Source organism: Muntiacus reevesi, chromosome 11, assembly GCF_963930625.1.
Source record: "Muntiacus reevesi chromosome 11, mMunRee1.1, whole genome shotgun sequence".
Classification (NCBI taxonomy): domain Eukaryota; kingdom Metazoa; phylum Chordata; class Mammalia; order Artiodactyla; family Cervidae; genus Muntiacus; species Muntiacus reevesi.
The window spans coordinates 73,556,146-73,574,927 of NC_089259.1; the positions used below are offsets into that span (position 1 = coordinate 73,556,146).

The window sequence follows — 18,782 nt, forward strand, 5'->3', positions numbered from 1 at the left end:
CTTTTTTCCCCCACTACTTTCTTAGCATCATATACCCAGTTTCACTGCTTTCAAAAGTTTATAGTCTAGGCAGTGGAGAACACATACCCAGAAATATATAAATATTATAAGAGAGATTTTATGTTATCAGAATGAAGAGGAAGTATTAATTAATTTTGGCCAGAGAAATCTTAAGAAGGCTTCACAGAGGAAGTAATAACTGAGGGAGGTGGGTTTTGAGGAATGGACAGGAATTTTTTTTTCCATTTATTTTTATTAGTTGGAGGCTAATTACTTTACATTATTGTAGTGGTTTTTGTCATACATTGACATGAATCAGCCATGGATTTACATGTATTCCCCATCCCGATCCCCCCTCCGACCTCCCTCTCCACTCGATTCCTTTGGGTCTTCCCAGTGCACCAGGCCCGAGCACTGTCTCATGCATCCAGCCTGGAATTTAATAGATGTGTGAAACATCTTAACTCGAAGAAACTGTTAGTGTACTTCCCTTGAAATGGAATCTCCTGTGACAGTATTTCCCTACAGCAGTTTAACTCATATTGATCTTAAATTTATTTTCTTATAATCGCATATTGAGGTGAATGTGTCTAATAGAAGCCAGGGGAGTGTATAGTTTCACTGCTGAGAGTGGGCAATAGATTAAAAAAAGTAAATGAGAAATGGGAACTACCTGTATTAAAAGGACAGGTAGAAGAAGAGGGCCTAGTAAGGATACTAAGATGTGAAATCAGAGACTTGACTTAAATGGTAAACCAGGAGAGACTGGTCTCAGAGAAGCCAAAAAGGAAGAGAATTTTAATAATGGGTCAACATTCAGCAATGTCAAAGGCAAATTAAGTTGAATGTGCCCTGAAGCAGGGCATTGGATTTAGTAGCTAAGAGGACACTAACTGATTTTACTTGTTCCATTTTGTTTTGGATGCTTAGAGAATTCTAACTCTTTGACTTTGTTTTAGATCTATGTAGAATATTTACATAGTTTCAGAGTCAAGTATGCAAAATGTGTCGGGCTTCTGTCTCTGTTTCCTCCATCCTAATTCTTCTTCCACACCACTGGTAACCATTTCTTCTGAATTTTTCCTTTTTTTTTTTTTTTAAGATGTGAGACTTTCATTTTTAAAAATATTTATTTACTTGGCTATGCCGGGTCTTAACTGCAGCACATGGGATCTTTGATCTTAGTTGTGGCATGTGGGATCCAGTTCCCCAACCAGGGATCAAACACTGGCCCCCTGCATTGACAGCGCAGTCTTAGCCACACTAGACCACCAGGGAAGCCCCAGACTTTCATTTTTTAATGTACAAGTAAGTCTGGGAGGTTGACCCTCGCTACTACACCTTCACCCTGCCCCCAGTCCCGCCACCCTTCACAAGTAGAAGAAACACTGACAGTCTACAGCTTAGAGAGCACCTACGCTTTGTCAGCTGACTTGTGAGTAGGTCAAGGTGCAGGCAGAAAGGTCAGTAGCATTGATCTGCTTTGGCATCCAGGAATTGATCAGCCTCTCAGCCTGGCCTGGGTAGTGGCATCCAGTGATTTGAGGGTAGCAATGGCTGTCTTTAGTCTTAGGAGGACTGAAGGAACGCATTCGTCCTGCAGTAACCATCCACTGCATCATCAACCTGATGTTCAGTGTATTTCTGTAAAAACCTAGACCAGAATTATTATTATTATTTAAAATTTTTTTTCCATTTATTTTTATTAGTTGGAGGCTAATTATTTTACAAGAATTTTTTTTAAAGATTTTATTTATCTATCTTTTTGGCTGTACTGGGTCTTCGTTGCTGTGCATGGGCTTTCTCTAGTTGCAGCGAGCAGGAGCTACTCTTCGTGGTGGTGCTCGGGCTTCTCGCTGTGGTCGCTCCTCAGGCTGCAGAGTGCAGGCTCGGGGTGCTTGGGTTTCAGCAGTTGCAGCGCATGGGCCCAGCAGTTGTGACGCATGGGCTTAGCTGCTCCGAGGCTTGCGGGATTTCCCCAGAGCAGGGATCAAATCTGTGCTCCCCATATTGGCGTAAAGATTCATAACCACTGAGTCACCAGGGAAGCCCCCAAACCAGAAATTCTTCACTGAGGATATCCCATTGCTGAAGGCTGATTTTGGTTACCAGGGAATCTGTTTATATATCAGGCTAGAGTCCTTAAATACCCCTCTCAGGAAATATTTTCTATCTCATTCTTTGGTATTCTCATTTCTGGCTGCAGAGACAACTGATTGGAAGGAAATCAATGATCCAGGAATGGGATCTTCAGTTCAAGGCAAGTGGGCAGCAGTAGTTTGATCTGTGTGTAGAACATCAGACAAACAGAGTTCCTTCAGACATCTCTTACTGTTTTTTGGCTTATAGCAGAAATTTTTTTTGAAAATATACGTATTCCTGTATAAGTCTGTCTGAACCTTCTCCAGAGATCACCATGGCATCTGTGCTCTTCCAAAGGTATTTGGAGGTTCAGTATCTCAGTTCATATCTACGGAAGTATGGACTGCTGTAATGTCATAAGTTTCCAGGTAAAACAGGACTTTGTCCAGGACCCGAATGCCCTACTCAGAGTTAAAAAGGACTTTATGATGTTTCCTCTCATATGATTTGCCACCTTTTAGCAGCCAGTAAATTGAGACTGTCTTCCAGGCAAGTTGCAGATGTCTGGCGCATATTCTACTGGGCACATTTTAGCTGCTACATCAGGGCAGCAGCAGCAGAGAATTTGGAATGCAAGTCTCCTGATTAAAAGCATCCATCCCTTCTATCTGTCATCAAATGTTTCTTAGTAGCGTTGTCACAAAAGATCCAGAAGTACGCCTGTATATGAAATAGAAAAAAATAACGTGAATAAATTCGTTTCCCTAGACAAGCATTAATTACTGTATTCCAGTGGAATCATAGCAGGTATACACTGTTTGAGTTTTAGTTGTCAGCACTGTTTCCTGTCTTTTGCGTCATCAGTTTTTCCCCTCTCTTCATTCATAGTATATGCATATCCATACATGCTGTAGTATTTCTGTTCTGTTTCTCACTCTCCTTTATTGTGAAAGTCCTTGAAAGAGTTGTCCACACTAGCTGTTTCCAGTTCACCTCACCTCTCTTCATAATTTCTATTTCAAAATCTGTTATAGAGGGCAGGACAAAGTTCATCTCTACTGATGCTACTTTGCCATTTGGCTTTAAATCCAAAACTGTATTGTGTGCTGGGAAAAAAAGGCTCCATTTTGAAAAAGGAGTTGTGGAGTGCTTCAAACTAACAAGACCTTTAGCTTCTGAACACACAGCCCCAAATCCATCTTCTATTGTGGCTGTAAAGAAAGATCTGACTGCACAGGTGTCTCTCTGCCTAGCAACACTTTCTCATTGGTAGTATCCAAAAAAATAAATGTGTACAACCCATTTAACATACAAATTGTCTGCTCAGTTCCTCCTTTGCCATAAAGACAAAGGATTATCTCACCATCTGCTTTGGTCTGGTGATCAAATTTAAAATGGTGTTTTATTTCCTTGTGGAGAAAGATCTCACCATCGTTAACAAACCTACAATTAAGGATATTTCGTTGCTCAGATTAGCTGCTTTCCAAACGGTTGCTCAACTACTGCCAACCAGGAAACCCGAAGCAGCAGCTGGTGTAGCCATTGACATTCTAAGGATGCAGTGCATCTGCACCTTCGTGTGCAGTCTTCCCACCCATCATACACCGACCAGAGGAACAGTCATCACAGCCACAGCGAATCGGGATGCCACACGTGGCGCAGTGAGCCTACAGGATCTCCAGGCATGCGCCGACCAGGCTGGTGGGACAGGGGCAGGGGTGGGGGACCGTCTCCATTGTTTGTTTCTCGTGTAAATGTTACCTGTGTGTGTATATCTGGGCTTCCCAGGGGGCTCAGTGGTAAAGAATCCGCCTGCCAGTGTAGGCTACTCGGGTTCGATCCCTGGGTCGGGAGGATCCCCTGGAGCAGGAAGTGGCAACCCACTCCAGGATTCTTGCCTGGAAAATCCAACGGACAGGGGAGCCTGGCAGGGTACAGTTCATGGGGTCGCAAAGAGTTGGACATGACTGAGCGTGCACACACACAAGTATCTATATCTGCAGTTGTTTTTTTTAGATAAATGCTAACAAATTGTACACAGTTTATCTACCTGGATTTTTCTCTCAACCATATATCCTGGCAATCGTTCTCCTGTTGTATATAGAGATTTTCTTTAAAAATTTTTATTTATTTTTGGCTGTGTTGGGTGTTTGTTGCTGTGCGCACGCTTTCTCTTGTTGCACCGAGTAGGGGCCATTCTTCACTGTAGTGTGGGGGTTCTCACTGCAGTGGTTTCTCTTGTTGTGGAGCACGGGTTCTAGGGTGCGTAGAGTAGTTGTGGTGCGTGGGCCTTGTTGCCCCACAACATGTGGAATCTTCCCCAGCAGGGATCGAATGAATGTCTCCAGCACTGTCAGGCAAATTCTTAGCTACTGGACCACTGGGGAATCCTCTGCATTCCTTTTTACAGGTACAGAGTTCCCCATTTTATGGATGTTCTGGTATGTTTTAAGATGGAATAAGGCTATTAGGAAAGATTCAAAGCAAGGGAAACCTTAGGGAAGAGAAGGCCTTTTATTTTGTCAACCTGTGGGAAACTCAGGGGACCCACGGCAGCTAAGATGATGGCACCTACAGAGAGGGCTGAACACATTAACACAAGGTCGCTTTTGGTCCCACAGAGTAAACCCCTTTGTTCTCTGAGCTAAAGAGGAGCTGGAGGATTTGAGGAAAAAAATTGGCTTTTCCCTTTCCTCCTATATTTCCTTATTTTATATACTCTGTTATGCTGTTAGGTTGTAAAGCAGACCTGGAGTTAACCTGGAGTTCAGCTATCTCTCACAGAGAGACAGCTGACAGTATCTGAGAAGTCCTGCTTTCACCTTTGGGAAATCACTTTCCTGATGCTTGGTATTCCTCCTTTGATTCTTGCTGGAATCAGCTCATTGGGCCGAAGAAGTATTCTTCAGAAGTCTCTGAATGGGGTATAAAATGGTCCAACTCCAAAGCTCTGTTATACACTAAATCCAAAATTTCACTCACGTCTGTTTCCCGTTGCGCTTTCTGCTCAGCCACATTGTCCAGTAAAGCTTACTAAAGACAGCATTTGAATGAGTGCTGCATAATGGCATAGCCAGCGATGTGCACATACACAGATCTTCGGGGGGGGGGGGGTCATGGAACTAAGACCAGGGAGAGTAGGACATAGAGGACGTTTGCTCTTCTTTTGCCCTGTCAGTCAGTCCACTTCCTCACCTGTCCTCATAGAGACCAGCTGCTGATAATGATTCGTTGTAGTCAACCGACCTAGTCACACAGAACAGGGTCACTGTGCTTTGAAAGATTACGCACAAAGCCTATATGAGAAAGGTTTTGAAGCCATCTTGAACAATCACAAAAGTAGGGTTCAACAAAAATAAAAAACACATTCCTTGTTCTTCGATAGGAGCATTTAACGTCATAAGTAAGTCAAACCTCCTGAGGTTAGTATACAAATTTAACGTAATTCCCCAAAAAGATACTGGCAAAAATTTTCCTGGCACTGGATCCTAAACTTCAAATGGAAAAATAAATAAGGAATTTATTTGTATCATTCCTGCTTAGGAGTACCTATGAAAGGGGCTTCCCTGGTGGCTCGGTAGTAAAGAATCTGCCTGCTGTGCAGGAGTCGCAGGAGACACAGGTTCGATCCCTGGGTTAGGAAGATCCCCTGGAGGAGGGCATGGTAACCCACTCCAGTATTCTTGCCTGGAGAATCCCATGGACAGAGAAGCCTGACGGAGCTACCGTCCATAGGGTTGCAAAGAGTCAGACAGAACTGAAGTTACTTAGCATGCACCCACACACACACTCACACACCTTTCAAAGTCTTCAAAAGGAAGAGCAATGAGAAGGGGCTACCTTTACTCCATATTAAAAAATACTATAAAGACCCTATAATTCAAACGTGTGGGTGTTGATGCCTGGCTAGATAGACAAACCAGTGGAAATAGTTCCGAGTACCTGTGGAAATTTAGCATTTGAGAAAGGTAGCATCTTATATCATTGAGGAAAGAGATTAACTTAAAAAGTTGAAAATGGTGTTAACATGACTGGAGAGCCATTTGGAAAAATATATGTATTTGGATTTACATTCCCTTTACAGGTATATGTGTGTGTGCTCAGTTGCTCAGTTGTGTCTGATCCTTTGCAACCTCATGGACTGTAGCCCGCCAGACTTCTCTGTCCATGGAATTTTTCAGGTAATAATACTGGAATGGGTTGCCATTTCCTACTTCAGGAGTTCTTCCTGACCCAGGAATTGAACCTATGTCTCTTGTATCTCCTGTATTGGCAGGTAGATTCTTTACCACTGAGTCACCTGGGAAGCCCTACATTCCCTTTAATTTTCATTAAAATATACTCCAAATAGATGAGTTATTTCAGTGTAAAAAAATGAAAATATACGTTTAAGAAAAAAAAATGTCCATTTCTTTATAACCTAGACATGAGAAAAGCGTTTCTGTTGTAATTTAAACCCAGCAGACTGATAGATTTACATGCTTAGAGTGAGGGCACCTTGTGGCTAGAGGCGGACAGCTGGGACCACTGCCAGTTGGGGGAGCGGTAGTTTGTGATGACAGGAATTAAACGCCGGGCTGTGCACAGTTGTGCAGGCTTGTGCTTCCAAGCAGTGATGCCTGCCTTCTACAGGCAAGGTTGAGAAATGGTCTGCGTTTCCCATCCACCTCCACTGAGAAATATTCTGCTTTGGAGCCAAACAAGGTGTAAAAGGAATTAAGAGCTAGTTTTCAGCCCAAAATTTTCATGGGAAGTAAGTGTTCTCCACCTCAAGTCACTCGTCAGCTTTGGTCCAGTGAGTGAAAGTCGCTCAGTTGTGTCTGACTCTTTGCAACCCCATGGACTATATAGTCCATGGAATTCTCCAGGCCAGAATACTGGAATGGGTAGCCTTTCCCCTTTCCAGGAGATCTTCCCAACCCAGGGATCAAACCCATGTTTGCTGCATTTCGGGTGGATTCTTTACCAGCTGAGCCACAAGGGAAGCCCAAGAACACAGGATTGGGTAGCTTATTCTTTCTGCAGCGGATCTTCCCAACCACAAGTCGAACCAGGGTCTCCTGCATTGGAGGCTGACTCTTCACCAACTGAGCTATCAGGGAAACCGCTTTGGTCCAGTTACAGTGACTGAATTCATAGTAGAGAAACCACGAGCTAGATGTAAAACAAAAGAGCTCAGAGTTGAGCTTAAGTGATGTGCCAGTCTCCTAAGGTGTATAAGGGAGAGAGAACCCCTGAATATACACCATCTATTTCTTCCTTCATTTATTTAAATAAATTTTTTAATTTTATTTTTTATTATTTGTTCATGAGAACAAATCTCATGATCCATTGGGTCATAGAAAAATCCTTGATCATAGAAAAAGCAAGAGAATTCCAGAAAAACATCTATTTCTGCTTCATTGACTACACTAAAGCCTTTGACTTTGTGGATCACAACAACTGTGGATAATTCTTAAAGAGATGGGAATACCAGACCACCTCACCTGCCTCTGAGAAACCTGTATGCAGGTCAAGAAGCAACAGAATTGGACATGGAACAACAGACTGGTTCAAAATCAGGAAAGGAGTACGTCAAGGCTGTATATTGTCACCCTGCTTACTTAACTACTAGGCAGAGTACATCATGCGAAATGCCAGACTGGATGAATCTCAAGCTGCAATCAAGATTGCCGGGAGAAATATCAGTAACCTCAGATATGCAGATGACACCACCCTAATGGCAGAAAGTAAAGAGGAACTAAAGAGCTTCTTGATGAAGGTGAAAGAGGAGAGTAAAAAAGCTGGCTTAAAACTCAACATTCAAAAAACTAAGATCATGGCATCTGATCCCATCACTTCATGGCAAATAGATGGGGAAAAAAAATGGAATCAGTGAGAGACTTTATTTTCTTGGGCTCCAAAATCACTGTGACTGCAGCCATGAAATTAAAAGATGCTTGCTCCTTGGAAGAAACACTGACAAACCTCGACAGTGTATTGAAAATCAGAGACATCACTTTGCTAGCAAATGTCCGAATAGCTATGGTTTTTCCAGTAGTCATGTACAGATGTGAGAGTTGGACCATAAAGAAGGCTGAGCGCCAAAGAATTGATGCTTTCACACTGTGGTTCTGGAGAAGAGTCTTGAGAGTCCCTTGGACAGCAGGGAGATCAAACCAGTCAATCCTAAAGGAAATCAACCCTGAATATTCATTGGAAGGACTAATACTTTGGCCATCTGCTGCAAAGAACTGACTCATTTGAAAAGACCTTGATGCTGGGAAAGATTGAAGGTGGGAGGAGTAGGAGACGACAGAGGTTGAGATGGTTGGATGGCATCACCGACTCGATGGACATGTGTTTGAGTAAGCTCCGGGAGGTGGTGATGGACAGGGAAGCCTGGCGTGCTGCAGTCCATGGGGTCAAAAAGAGTGGGACACGACTGAGTAACTGAACTGAACTGAGGCAGTGGTGTGTTAGTAAATGTTTAACAGGAGATTCTCTGGGAGAGTGGGAGTGACTGGGGCCATGGTTTGTAGTGTTTTCTGATTTCCATTGTATTAATATTTCCACAGGCTGATCTCAGGCTACCAAGAATTTAACATCAGTCTGGCAAGATTCCTGACAGTTTCATAATTGATTTTCTTAAGCTGGTTCTATCTGGCTTTAGCAAACCATTGCTTACAGATAATGAGCTGTTTGCCAACAATTCAGAACCTTAAGCCAACAAAGGTGAAGGAAAATATTTAGGAAAATTAAGGAAACTTGCATACAGATTGAAGTGTGACAGTGTGTAGCACCAGTTCCCTAACTTTTCATGTCTGGGGCTGTCTCTTTCACACAGTCATTTGTTTGTTGATAGTCTTCAGTGGAGGCTGTTTTCTGCTTCTGGGAGATTCCTAAGAACTCTCAGGGTGAGGTCTCTGGCAGGAACAGTCTTGTTGATTCAAGATGGGGCTTATTTCTCCTCACTTAAGAAACAAAAATGCAAGGATAGAGGCTGCAGAGTTTAACTGCTATGTTAGTTATTAATAGTGCCTGTAACATTCTTTCCATTGCCATCATGGGCATTGTTTTTTGGATGTCTCTTTCAGAAGATGAAGCCTCAGTTTTAAAGAGTGAATAGGGTTGTTCTGAAGGATATTTTGGAAAAGATACTCGCATCTGGTTGATACAGCTATGTATTGATTCCACTTACACGAGATACGTAGAGTAGTCAAATTCATAGGGACAGAGTAAAATGGGGGGTGCCCGGGGCTGGTGGGGGAGGGGGAGGTGAGGAATTGGTTTTTAATTGGTACAAAGTTTCAGTTTTTCAAAATGAAAGATATTCTAGAGATGGAAGGTGGTAATGGTTGTACAGTGTCATTGTACTTAATGCCACTGAACTGTCCACTTAAAAATGGTTAAAATGGTTAATTTTATGTTAAATATACTTTAGCATCATTTTTAAAAATTTCAAAACTGAGTATCATATGAGTCATTTGCAATATTTGGCTATATCAGCCTATAATAAGGCAGAGTCTAAAATTGGGGCAACAGTCCTAGGTAGATAAGATGCCCTAGGTTCAGAGTCAGTCCCATCTATGGGACTGACTTCATTGTCATTAAAACAAAAGGTCAACAAAACAGTTGAGGCCAAGCAAGTGCAAGAGTTTCTAAAAGTTTTAACTAGAGTTGAGAATTCTTTGTCCTTTCTATATTGCCTAAGGATTGAAGGTCATCTGGGTGGTGAAGTTCGATCCCTGTGTCAGGAAGATCCCCTGGTGAAGGAAATGGTAACACTCCAGTATTTTTGCCTGGAGAATTCCATGGACAGAGGAGCCTGGTGGGCTATATATAGTCTGTGGGGTTGCAAAGAGTTAGACATGACTGTGAGATGAACACTTTCACATATATTGTGAAGGGATTTCTGCCCATCTAGGTAATTAACACATCCATTACCTCATATATATATATAACTTTTTTGTGTGGTAAGAACAATTAAATTGTATTCTCTTAGCAAATTTCAGTTACATGATGTTATCGACTACCGAGTTATCAACTATAGTCACCATGTTTTACATTAGATTCTCATCTTATTGCTGAAAAGTTTGCACCCTGTTACCAGTCTCTTACTATTTCCTCCCATGCCCTAGTTCCTGGCAGATACTTTTCTACTGTTTCTATGACTTTGACATATTTTCTTATTTTTTAGATTCCACATAGAAGTGATACCATATTGTATTTGTCCTTCTCCGTGTGGGGTTATTTCTCTTTATATACCATATCTTTATCCATTCCTTTGTTGATAGACACTTAGGTTATTTCTGCATCTTGGCTGTTGTGAATAAATGCTTCAGTGAACATGGGAGTGCAGATCTCTCTTCAATTTTCTGTTTTCATTTCCTTTGAATATATACCCAGAAGTGGCACTGCTGGATCACATGGTGGCTGTAGTCTGAGTTTTTTAAGGCACCTCCATTCTGTTCCCCATAGTGGCTGCACCAGCTTACATTCCACCAACAGTGTGTGTGGTGGGTAGGGGCTTCCCTTTTCTCCACACCCTCTCCAGCATTTATTACTTGCTTCTTTGACAGTGGCCATTCTGACCAGTATATCTCTGTAGTTTTATTTGCATTTCTCTACTAAGTATCAATGATGAGCATCTTTTCGTGTGCCTATTGGCCACCTGTATGTCTTCTCTGCATAAATGTCTACTTAGGTCTTCTGCTTCATTTTTTAATTTTTTGTTGTTGTTGTTGAGTACACTCTATACTTTTAAATGGAGAGGGCCTGGACATAAGAGTTGTGTTCTATTAGGGTGCACATTTGGCTACTGTAACAAAGGCAAAACAAAATACAGTAACTTAAATAGGATACAGTGTTTTTCTCCTTTGCATAAAAATCTGAGCAAACATTCCACGGCTGACATGGCAGCTCCAGGGTCAGTACCTAGGGAGTTCCTTGGATATAGTTTTGTCTTCCTCAATACCTGACTTCCTTCTTAGCATTTAAGAGGACAGGTTCACCCCCACCCTTATGCCCGCCATCTGGCAAACTGGGAAGAGGGGGAGGGAGAGTGGAAGGCATGTCCCTTTCCTTTATGGATACAACCCAGAGGTTGCCCACAACCCTTCTGCTTACATCCCCTTGGCCACAACTTAATAAGCTAGCCACTCTTGCTGTGATTGTTGTTGCTTGGCTCAGTTGCTAAGTCGCATTCAACTCTTTGTGGCCCCATGGCCTGTAGCCTGCCAGGCTCCTCTGTCCATGGGATTTCCCAGGGAAGAATACTGGAGTGGGTGTCATTTCCTACTCAAGGGGATCTTCCTCACCTAGGGTGCAAACCTGCATCTCCTGCATTGGCAGGCAGATTCTTTACCACTGAGCCACTGGGGAAGACCTCTTACTGTGATGGAGGTTGGCAAATGTAGTTCTTCCCTGAAGGCTATGTGCCCAGCTAAAACTGTGAGAGTTCTTTGACTAAAGAAGCAAGAGGAAGATGGATATTAGGGGACAGCTAGCAGTTTCTGCCACAGTTGACCCCTTCTTCACTCAACAGAGTTATGCATGACTTCTCACCTTCTCACTAGTGTACCAGTCCAGGTTCAGTTGAGGAAGTACACTTCCATAAGACTGCTTTTACGAGAGAACACAATAGCACTTTGGGTCTCTAGGAATTAGTGCCAATTCAGAGCTAGAAGTATTGCCTGAAAATTCTGGGATTTTCCCTTCCCGCAGTACATACTCACCTTCATCGGTGGCTGCAGGTACTGTCAGAGAAAGAGTGATTACACGAGTCCACCTGAAGCATTGGTAGACAACTTGGACAGGTTGGAGGAGCTGTGGCAGGTGAGAAGCTAAGCCTGGCTGACTGCCAGATAGGAATTGGAAGATTCTCACAGAGAGCCGAGCGGGAAGCAGTTGCTGCAGACAACTCCCAGGCCTGTGAGTCTGCAGCTAAGTGTCTGGAGGTGGGCCTGGGGTTGCTGGTGGTAAGCAGGGCTAGCAGTTCAGAAAAACAAGCTGGATGCAGCGTGGAGGCTGAGGACACGTGGTCTTCTCGGAAACTGCTCCTCACTTTACGGTGATAACCTGGGAGTGTTGGCTGCTGCTTTGCTCCTGCTTTCTGAGTATCTTAGAAGGCCCTCTTTTGGTTACCTCTAACCAAGAATCATGTAATGCAGCGGATCTGGGGAAAACGTAATTTCTGCTCCCATTTACCTAGTCTGTAAGTGCTCCCACTTAGGGAGGGCCAAATATATGTATGTGGCTCAAAGTTAGGGTGTCCAACTTTGGAATGGTTCATACCGTTTGTTGCCCATGTGGCTGCTCATGTCTCTCTGATTTACACCCCAGCTTCCCTTGGCTCCACACACACCACACAACAGTAGGGCCATGTCTTGTAATAAGATACAAGGCATCACAGCAAAGATTGGCATCTGACGTCTCCAGAGCAGCTCTGGAAGCAAGAAGATGATGTAAAAATGCTTTCCAAATTCTGAGGGATTTATTATTTCTGGCAAAGGCAGAGTAAGTGGTTCCAGACTGATTCCAGTTGGGGTAACTGGAACTTCCCTACTATGAATAGGGCTTCCCTGGTGACTCAGACGGTACAGAGTCTGCCTGCAGTGGAGAAGACCCGTGTTTGATTCCTGGGTTGGAAAGATCGCCTGGAGAAGGAATGGCACCCCCCGCCAGTATTCTTGCCTGGAGAATTTCATGGACAGAGGAGCCTGGTGGGCTACCGTCCATGGGGTCACAAAGAGTCGGACACGACTGAGTGACTAACACTTTCACTTCACCACTAGAGATAAATAGAAAATTGGACCAAATATATGAAACAACTATTTTCAGACTGTGGTAACAGGAAGTGGGTTTTGGAGATGATAAATATCCCAGAATGCATGGCATAGCTCAGAGAAGGTAGAGCTATTCAGTTCAAAAATGCCAATTATACTCCTTGGAAAACACTGTAGTAGACTTACAGACTGTATCAAAGGAGGCGACAAGAATATTATTCAAGACTTTGAAAGACCATGGCATAAGGGGTCACGAGTATTCACCTTCTTGTTTGCTATATTGGGGTGGTCACCACTGAGTTATCACCATATATATCAGGTTTTACTTTTCAACGTTTCCCTTATGAGTTGGTGAGGGTACAGTTTTGGTTGCTGTAGTAAAGACAGAAATAGCAATGATTTAAGCAAGATAAAAGTTCATTTCTCTGTCACATAAGAGTCCATGCATTAAGCGGTAGAAGACTGATAAGATGGCTGCACAGTGTCAGGAACCTTGGCTTCTCCTATCTCACGGGTTAAGGTGGCTGCTCCAGCACCTCCACGATGTCTTCTTTCAGGAAGGAGGGAAGAGAAAATGGAAGGCATGTCCCTACTCTTCTCTTTTCAGTTCAGTTCAGTTCAGTTGCTCAGTTGTGTCTGACTCTTTGCTGACCCCGTGGACTGCAGCACGCCAGGCTTCCCTGTCCATCACCAACTGCCAGAGCTTACTCAAACTCATGTCCATTGAGTCAGTGATGCCATCCAACCATCTCATCCTCTGTCGTCCCCTTCTCCTCCTGCCTTCAGTCTTGCCCAGCATCAGGGTCTTTTCCCGTGAGTCAGTTCTTTGCATCAGGTGGCCAAAGTATTGGCATTTCAGCTTCAGCGTCAGTCCTTCCAATGAATATTCAGGGTTGATTTCCTTTAGGATGGACTGGTTGGATCTCCTTGCAGTCCAAGGGACTCTCAAGAGTCTTCTCCAACACCACAGTTCAAAAGCATCAATCCTTCGGTGCTCAGCTTTCTTTATAGTCCAACTCTCACATCCGTACATGACCACTGGAAAAACCACAGCTTTGACTAGGTGGATCTTTGTTAGCCAGGTAATGTCTGCTCTTAAGGGCACAGTCCTTGCGCTCCGTCAGGTGCTCCTTGGGCACAAGCCCACACTCTGTTAGAGAGGGCTGACAGTGCAGCCTGTACCTGGGTGGCCGTGTGCTCAGCTGAGGCTCAGGCGCGCTCTCACTACAGGAAAGAGTGGAGAATAGTACCTATGGAACAGGTAGTTTCTGCCACTGGCGCCTTTAAAGAAATGTCTGTAAGATAAAACACATAGGATCCAGGGAGAATCCATCCAAAGTGTAAAAAGGGGAGGGATTAAAAAAAAAACCAGGTATCCTGGGTAGGAAGTGAGTCCAGCCTTAAGACACCTAAATGAGAGATCCTGTGAAACTGATACTACTTTCTATTTTGTGTGTCATGACAACAGTCATGACAGTTCCTGCTTAGCATTTTAAAATTCCATTAAGTGTCACCTCTAGGCCGTCCTTAAACTGTTTGCATTCCTTTTGGCACTTGCCATGTTGTAAGACATTCTGTGTCATTCCCAGCTTTGTAAGGCTGTCAAAGAGTCGCTGTAGGAGAAGCAAAATAGTTCTGAGGGAGCCCTTGACACTGGCACATGTGCATGTAGGGTGAGAGGATCTGGTGTCTGAGGTTTGCTTCAGAATACTCCAGCACAAAATAGGCAGGGGGGAAAGGTGAGACAAGACTGACAGAAGGTTGGTTTGTTGAAGCTGTGTCACATGTGCCTGGGTGACCATAGGGGTCTTTTCTTCCTTCTGTGCACGTTGGAAAATGCTCCTAATGAAACAAAAGTTCCATCCCTGAATATAGTCAGACCTGGATTCAAACCCTAGTTTCACTGAAAAGTGAAAGTGAAAGTTGCTCAGTTGTGTCCGACTCTTTGTGACCCCACAGATGATACAGTCCATGGAATTCTCCAGGCCAGAATACTGGAGTGGGTAGCCTTTCCCTTCTCTAGGGGATCTTCCCAACCCAGGGATCGAACCCAGGTCTCCTGCATTGCAGGTGGGTTCTTTACCAGCTGAGCCACAAGGGAAGCCCATAGTATATAGTCTCAGTACTTACTAGTTAAGTAACTTTTTCTCTCTATAAACTCGGTTCTTAAAATGGGAACTGTGTAGGCCAATAGGGTTCTTGTAAAGATTAAACGAGACAAAATTTGAGGCCTCTAGCAAGGTCTGGCCCTTAGTAGTTGTGTTAATAAGGGTGCCCACTTGCAAGCAAGAGCAGTTGACTCTGGTTATGAGTAATTCCTCGGACATGCATATGTTAGTATTTGCAGCAGAGTTAGGGCTTGAGCTGGGATCTCTGATTTCTAGACCTAGAGCATTTTTTATATATGTTATAGCACTTGTCCAAATACTTACCTTGGTTTGGTGCTTTGCAATATGCACCTTCAAACATACAGGACCTTAGTTTGGTCCTGTATTCTTATTGTTTGTATTGTATTGTATTCTTACAGTTTGTATTGTATAACTTATTCTTGCCTTGAGAACCCCATGAACAGAATGGAAAGGTGAAAAGATTGGACACTGAAAGATAAATTCCCCAGGTCGGTAGGTCCCCAATATGCTATTGGAGATCAGTGGGGAAATAACTCCAGAAAGAATGAAGGAACTAAGCCAAAGCAAAAACAACAGCCAGTTGTGGATGTGACTGGTGATGGAAGTAAAGTCCGATGCTGTAAAGCGCAATATTGCATAGGAACCTGGAATGTTAGGTTCATGAATCAAGGCAAATTGGAAGTGGTCAAACAGGAGATGGCAAGAGTGAATGTCGACATTCTAGGAATCAGCGAACTAAAATGAACTGGAATGGGTGAATTTAACTCTGATGACCATTATATCTACTACTGTGGGCAAGAATCCCTTAGAAGAAAGGGATGAGTAGCCATCATAGTCAACAAAAGAGTCCGAAATGCCGTACTTGGATACAATCTCAGAAACGACAGAATGATCTCTGTTCTTTTGCAAGGCAAACCATTCAATATGACAGTAATTCAAGTCTATGCCCTGACCAGTAATGCTGAAGAAGCTGAAGTTGAATGGTTCTATGAAGACCTACAAGACCTTCTAGAATTAACATCCCCAAAAGATGTCCTTTTCATTGTAGGGGACTGGAATGCAAAAGTAGCAAGTCAGACAACACATGGAATAACAGGAAAATTTGGCCTTGGAGTACAGAATGAAGCAGGGCAAAGGCTAATAGACTTTTGCTAAGAGAACACACTGATCATAGCAAACACCCTCTTCTAACAGCACAAGAGAAGACTCTACACAGGGACATCACCAGATGGTCAACACTGAAATCAGATTGATTATATTTTTTGCAGCCAAAGATGGAGAAGCTCTATACAGTCAGCAAAAACAAGACCGGGAGTGACTGTGGCTCAGATCATGAACTCCTTATGGCCAAATTCAGACTTAAATTGAAGAAAGTAGGGACAACCACTAGACCATTTGGTATAACCTAAATTAAATCCCTTATGATTATACAGTGGAAGTGACAAATAGATTCAAGGGATTAGATCTGATAGAGTGAAGAACTATGGATGGAGGTTCGTGACACTATACAAGAGGCAGGGATCAAGACCATCCACAAGAAAAATGCAGAAAGACAAAATGGGTGTCTGAGGAGGCCTTAACAATAGCTGTGAAAAGAACAGAAGTGAAAGGCAAAGGAGAAAAGGAAAAATATACTCATTTGAATGCAGAGTGCCAAAGAATAGCAGGGAGAGAAAAGAAAGGCTTCCTCAGTGATCAATGCAAAGAAAGGAAAACAATAGAAAGGAAAAGACTAGAGATCTCTTCAAGAAAATTATATGGAGAGGGAAATGGCAACCCACTCCAGTATTCTTGCCTGGAGAATCCCATGGACAAAGGTGCCTGACAGGCTACAGTCCATGGGGTTGCAAGTGTTGGACACGACTTAGTGACTTAAAAAAAAAAAAGAAAATTAGAGATACCAAGGGAAGATTTCATGCAAAGATGAGCACAATAAAGGACAGAAATGGTATGGACCTAACAGAAGCAGAAGATATTAAGAAGAAGTGGCAAGAATACCCAGAAGAACTATACCAAAGAGATCTCCATGACCCAGATAATCATGATGGTGTGATCACTCACCTAGAGCCAGACATCGGGTATGTGACGTCAAGTGGGCCTTAGGAAGCATTACTACAAACAAAGCTAGTGGACGTGATGGAATTCCAGTTGAGCCATTTCAAATCCTAAAAGATGATGCTGTGAAAGTGCTGCACTCAATATGTCAGCAAATTTGGAAAACTCAGCAGTGGCCAAAGGACTGGAGAAGGTCAGTTTTCATCCCAATCCCAAAGAAAGGCAATGCCAAAGAATGCTCAAACTACCACACAGTTCCACTCATCTCACATGCTTGTACAGTAATGCTCAAAATTCTCCAAGCCAGGCTTCAGCAATATGTGAACCATGAACTTCCAGATATTTAAGCTGGTTTTGGAAAAGGCAGAGATCAAATAACCAACATCCATTGGATCATCGAAAAAGCAAGAGAGTTCCAGAAAAACATCTATTTCTGTTTTATTGACTATGCCAAAGCCTTTGACTGTGTGGATCACCACAAACTGTGGAAAATTCTTCAAGAGATGGGAGTTACCAGACCACCTGACTCACCTCTTGAGAAATCTGTATGCAGGTCAGGAAGCAACAGTTAGAACTGGACATGGAACAACAGACTGGTTGCAAATCGGGGAAGGCGTATGTCAAGGCTGTATATTGTCATCCTGCTTATTTAACTTATATGCAGAGTGCATCATGAGAAATGCTGGACTGGATGAAGCACAAGCTGGAATCAAGATTGTTGGGAGAAATATCAGTAACCTCAGATATGCAGATGACACCACCCTTATGGCAGAAAGTGAAGAACTAAAGAGCCTCTTGATGAAAGTGAAAGAGGAGAGTGAAGAAGTTGGCTTAGAGCTCAACATTCAGAAAACTAAGATCATGGCATCTGGTCCCATAACTTAATGGCAAATAGATGGGGAAATGATGGAAACCGTGACAGACTTTATTTTCTGGGGCTCCAAAATCACTGCAAATGGTGACTGCAGCCATGAAATTAAAACATGCTCGCTCCTTGGAAGAAAAGCATTGACCAATTTAGACAGCATATTAAAAAGAAGAGACATTACTTTGCCAACAAAGGTCTGGCTAGTGAAACCTGTGGTTTTTCCAGTAGTCATGTATGGATGTGAGAGCTGGAGTATAAAGAAAGCTGACCTCCGAAGAACCGATGCTTTTGAACTGTGGTGTTGGAGAAGACTCTTGAGAGATCTCAAGGAGATCCAACCAGTCCATCCTAAAAGAGATTAGTTCTGAATAGCCATTGGAAGGACTGATCCTTAAGCTGAAACTCCAATACTTTGGCCACCTGATGCGAAGAACTGACTCAATGGAAAAGATCCTGATGTTGGGAAAGATTGAAGGCAGGAGGAGAAGGGGACGACAGAGGATGAGATGGACATGAGTTTGAGTAGACTCTGGGAGTTGGTGATGGACAGGGAGGCCTGGCGTGTTGCAGTCCACGGGGTCGCAAATAGTCGGACACGACTGAACTGACCTGAACTGAACTGAAACTCAGGGCATTCAAAACATTACCGTGGGCCTAGGCCGAGGGTGGTCAAGGGCGGAGGTGACTTAATGACGATCGCTGGCAGGATTGCGTGCAGGTTGCCAGGCGGACGCTGGTGCAGTCGGGGTTTACCCTAAGCAGGCGCGGGTCAGCGGCAGCCGGAATTCTCGCGTGTCCTCACGGCTTGGTTCATCCCCGGGATCAGGTCGGGCTTCTCTGCGGGCCCAGCCGCCCTGCTGCCTCCGGCAGAGGTTGGGCTAG

At 43.4% G+C, this 18,782-nt stretch overlaps 1 pseudogene; it reads right to left on the reverse strand.

The window, feature by feature from the left end:
• Positions 1-1,546: 1,546 nt before the first annotated feature.
• On the reverse strand, positions 1,547-18,766 carry LOC136144232 (asparagine synthetase [glutamine-hydrolyzing] pseudogene; annotated as a pseudogene).
• Positions 18,767-18,782: the final 16 nt, after the last annotated feature.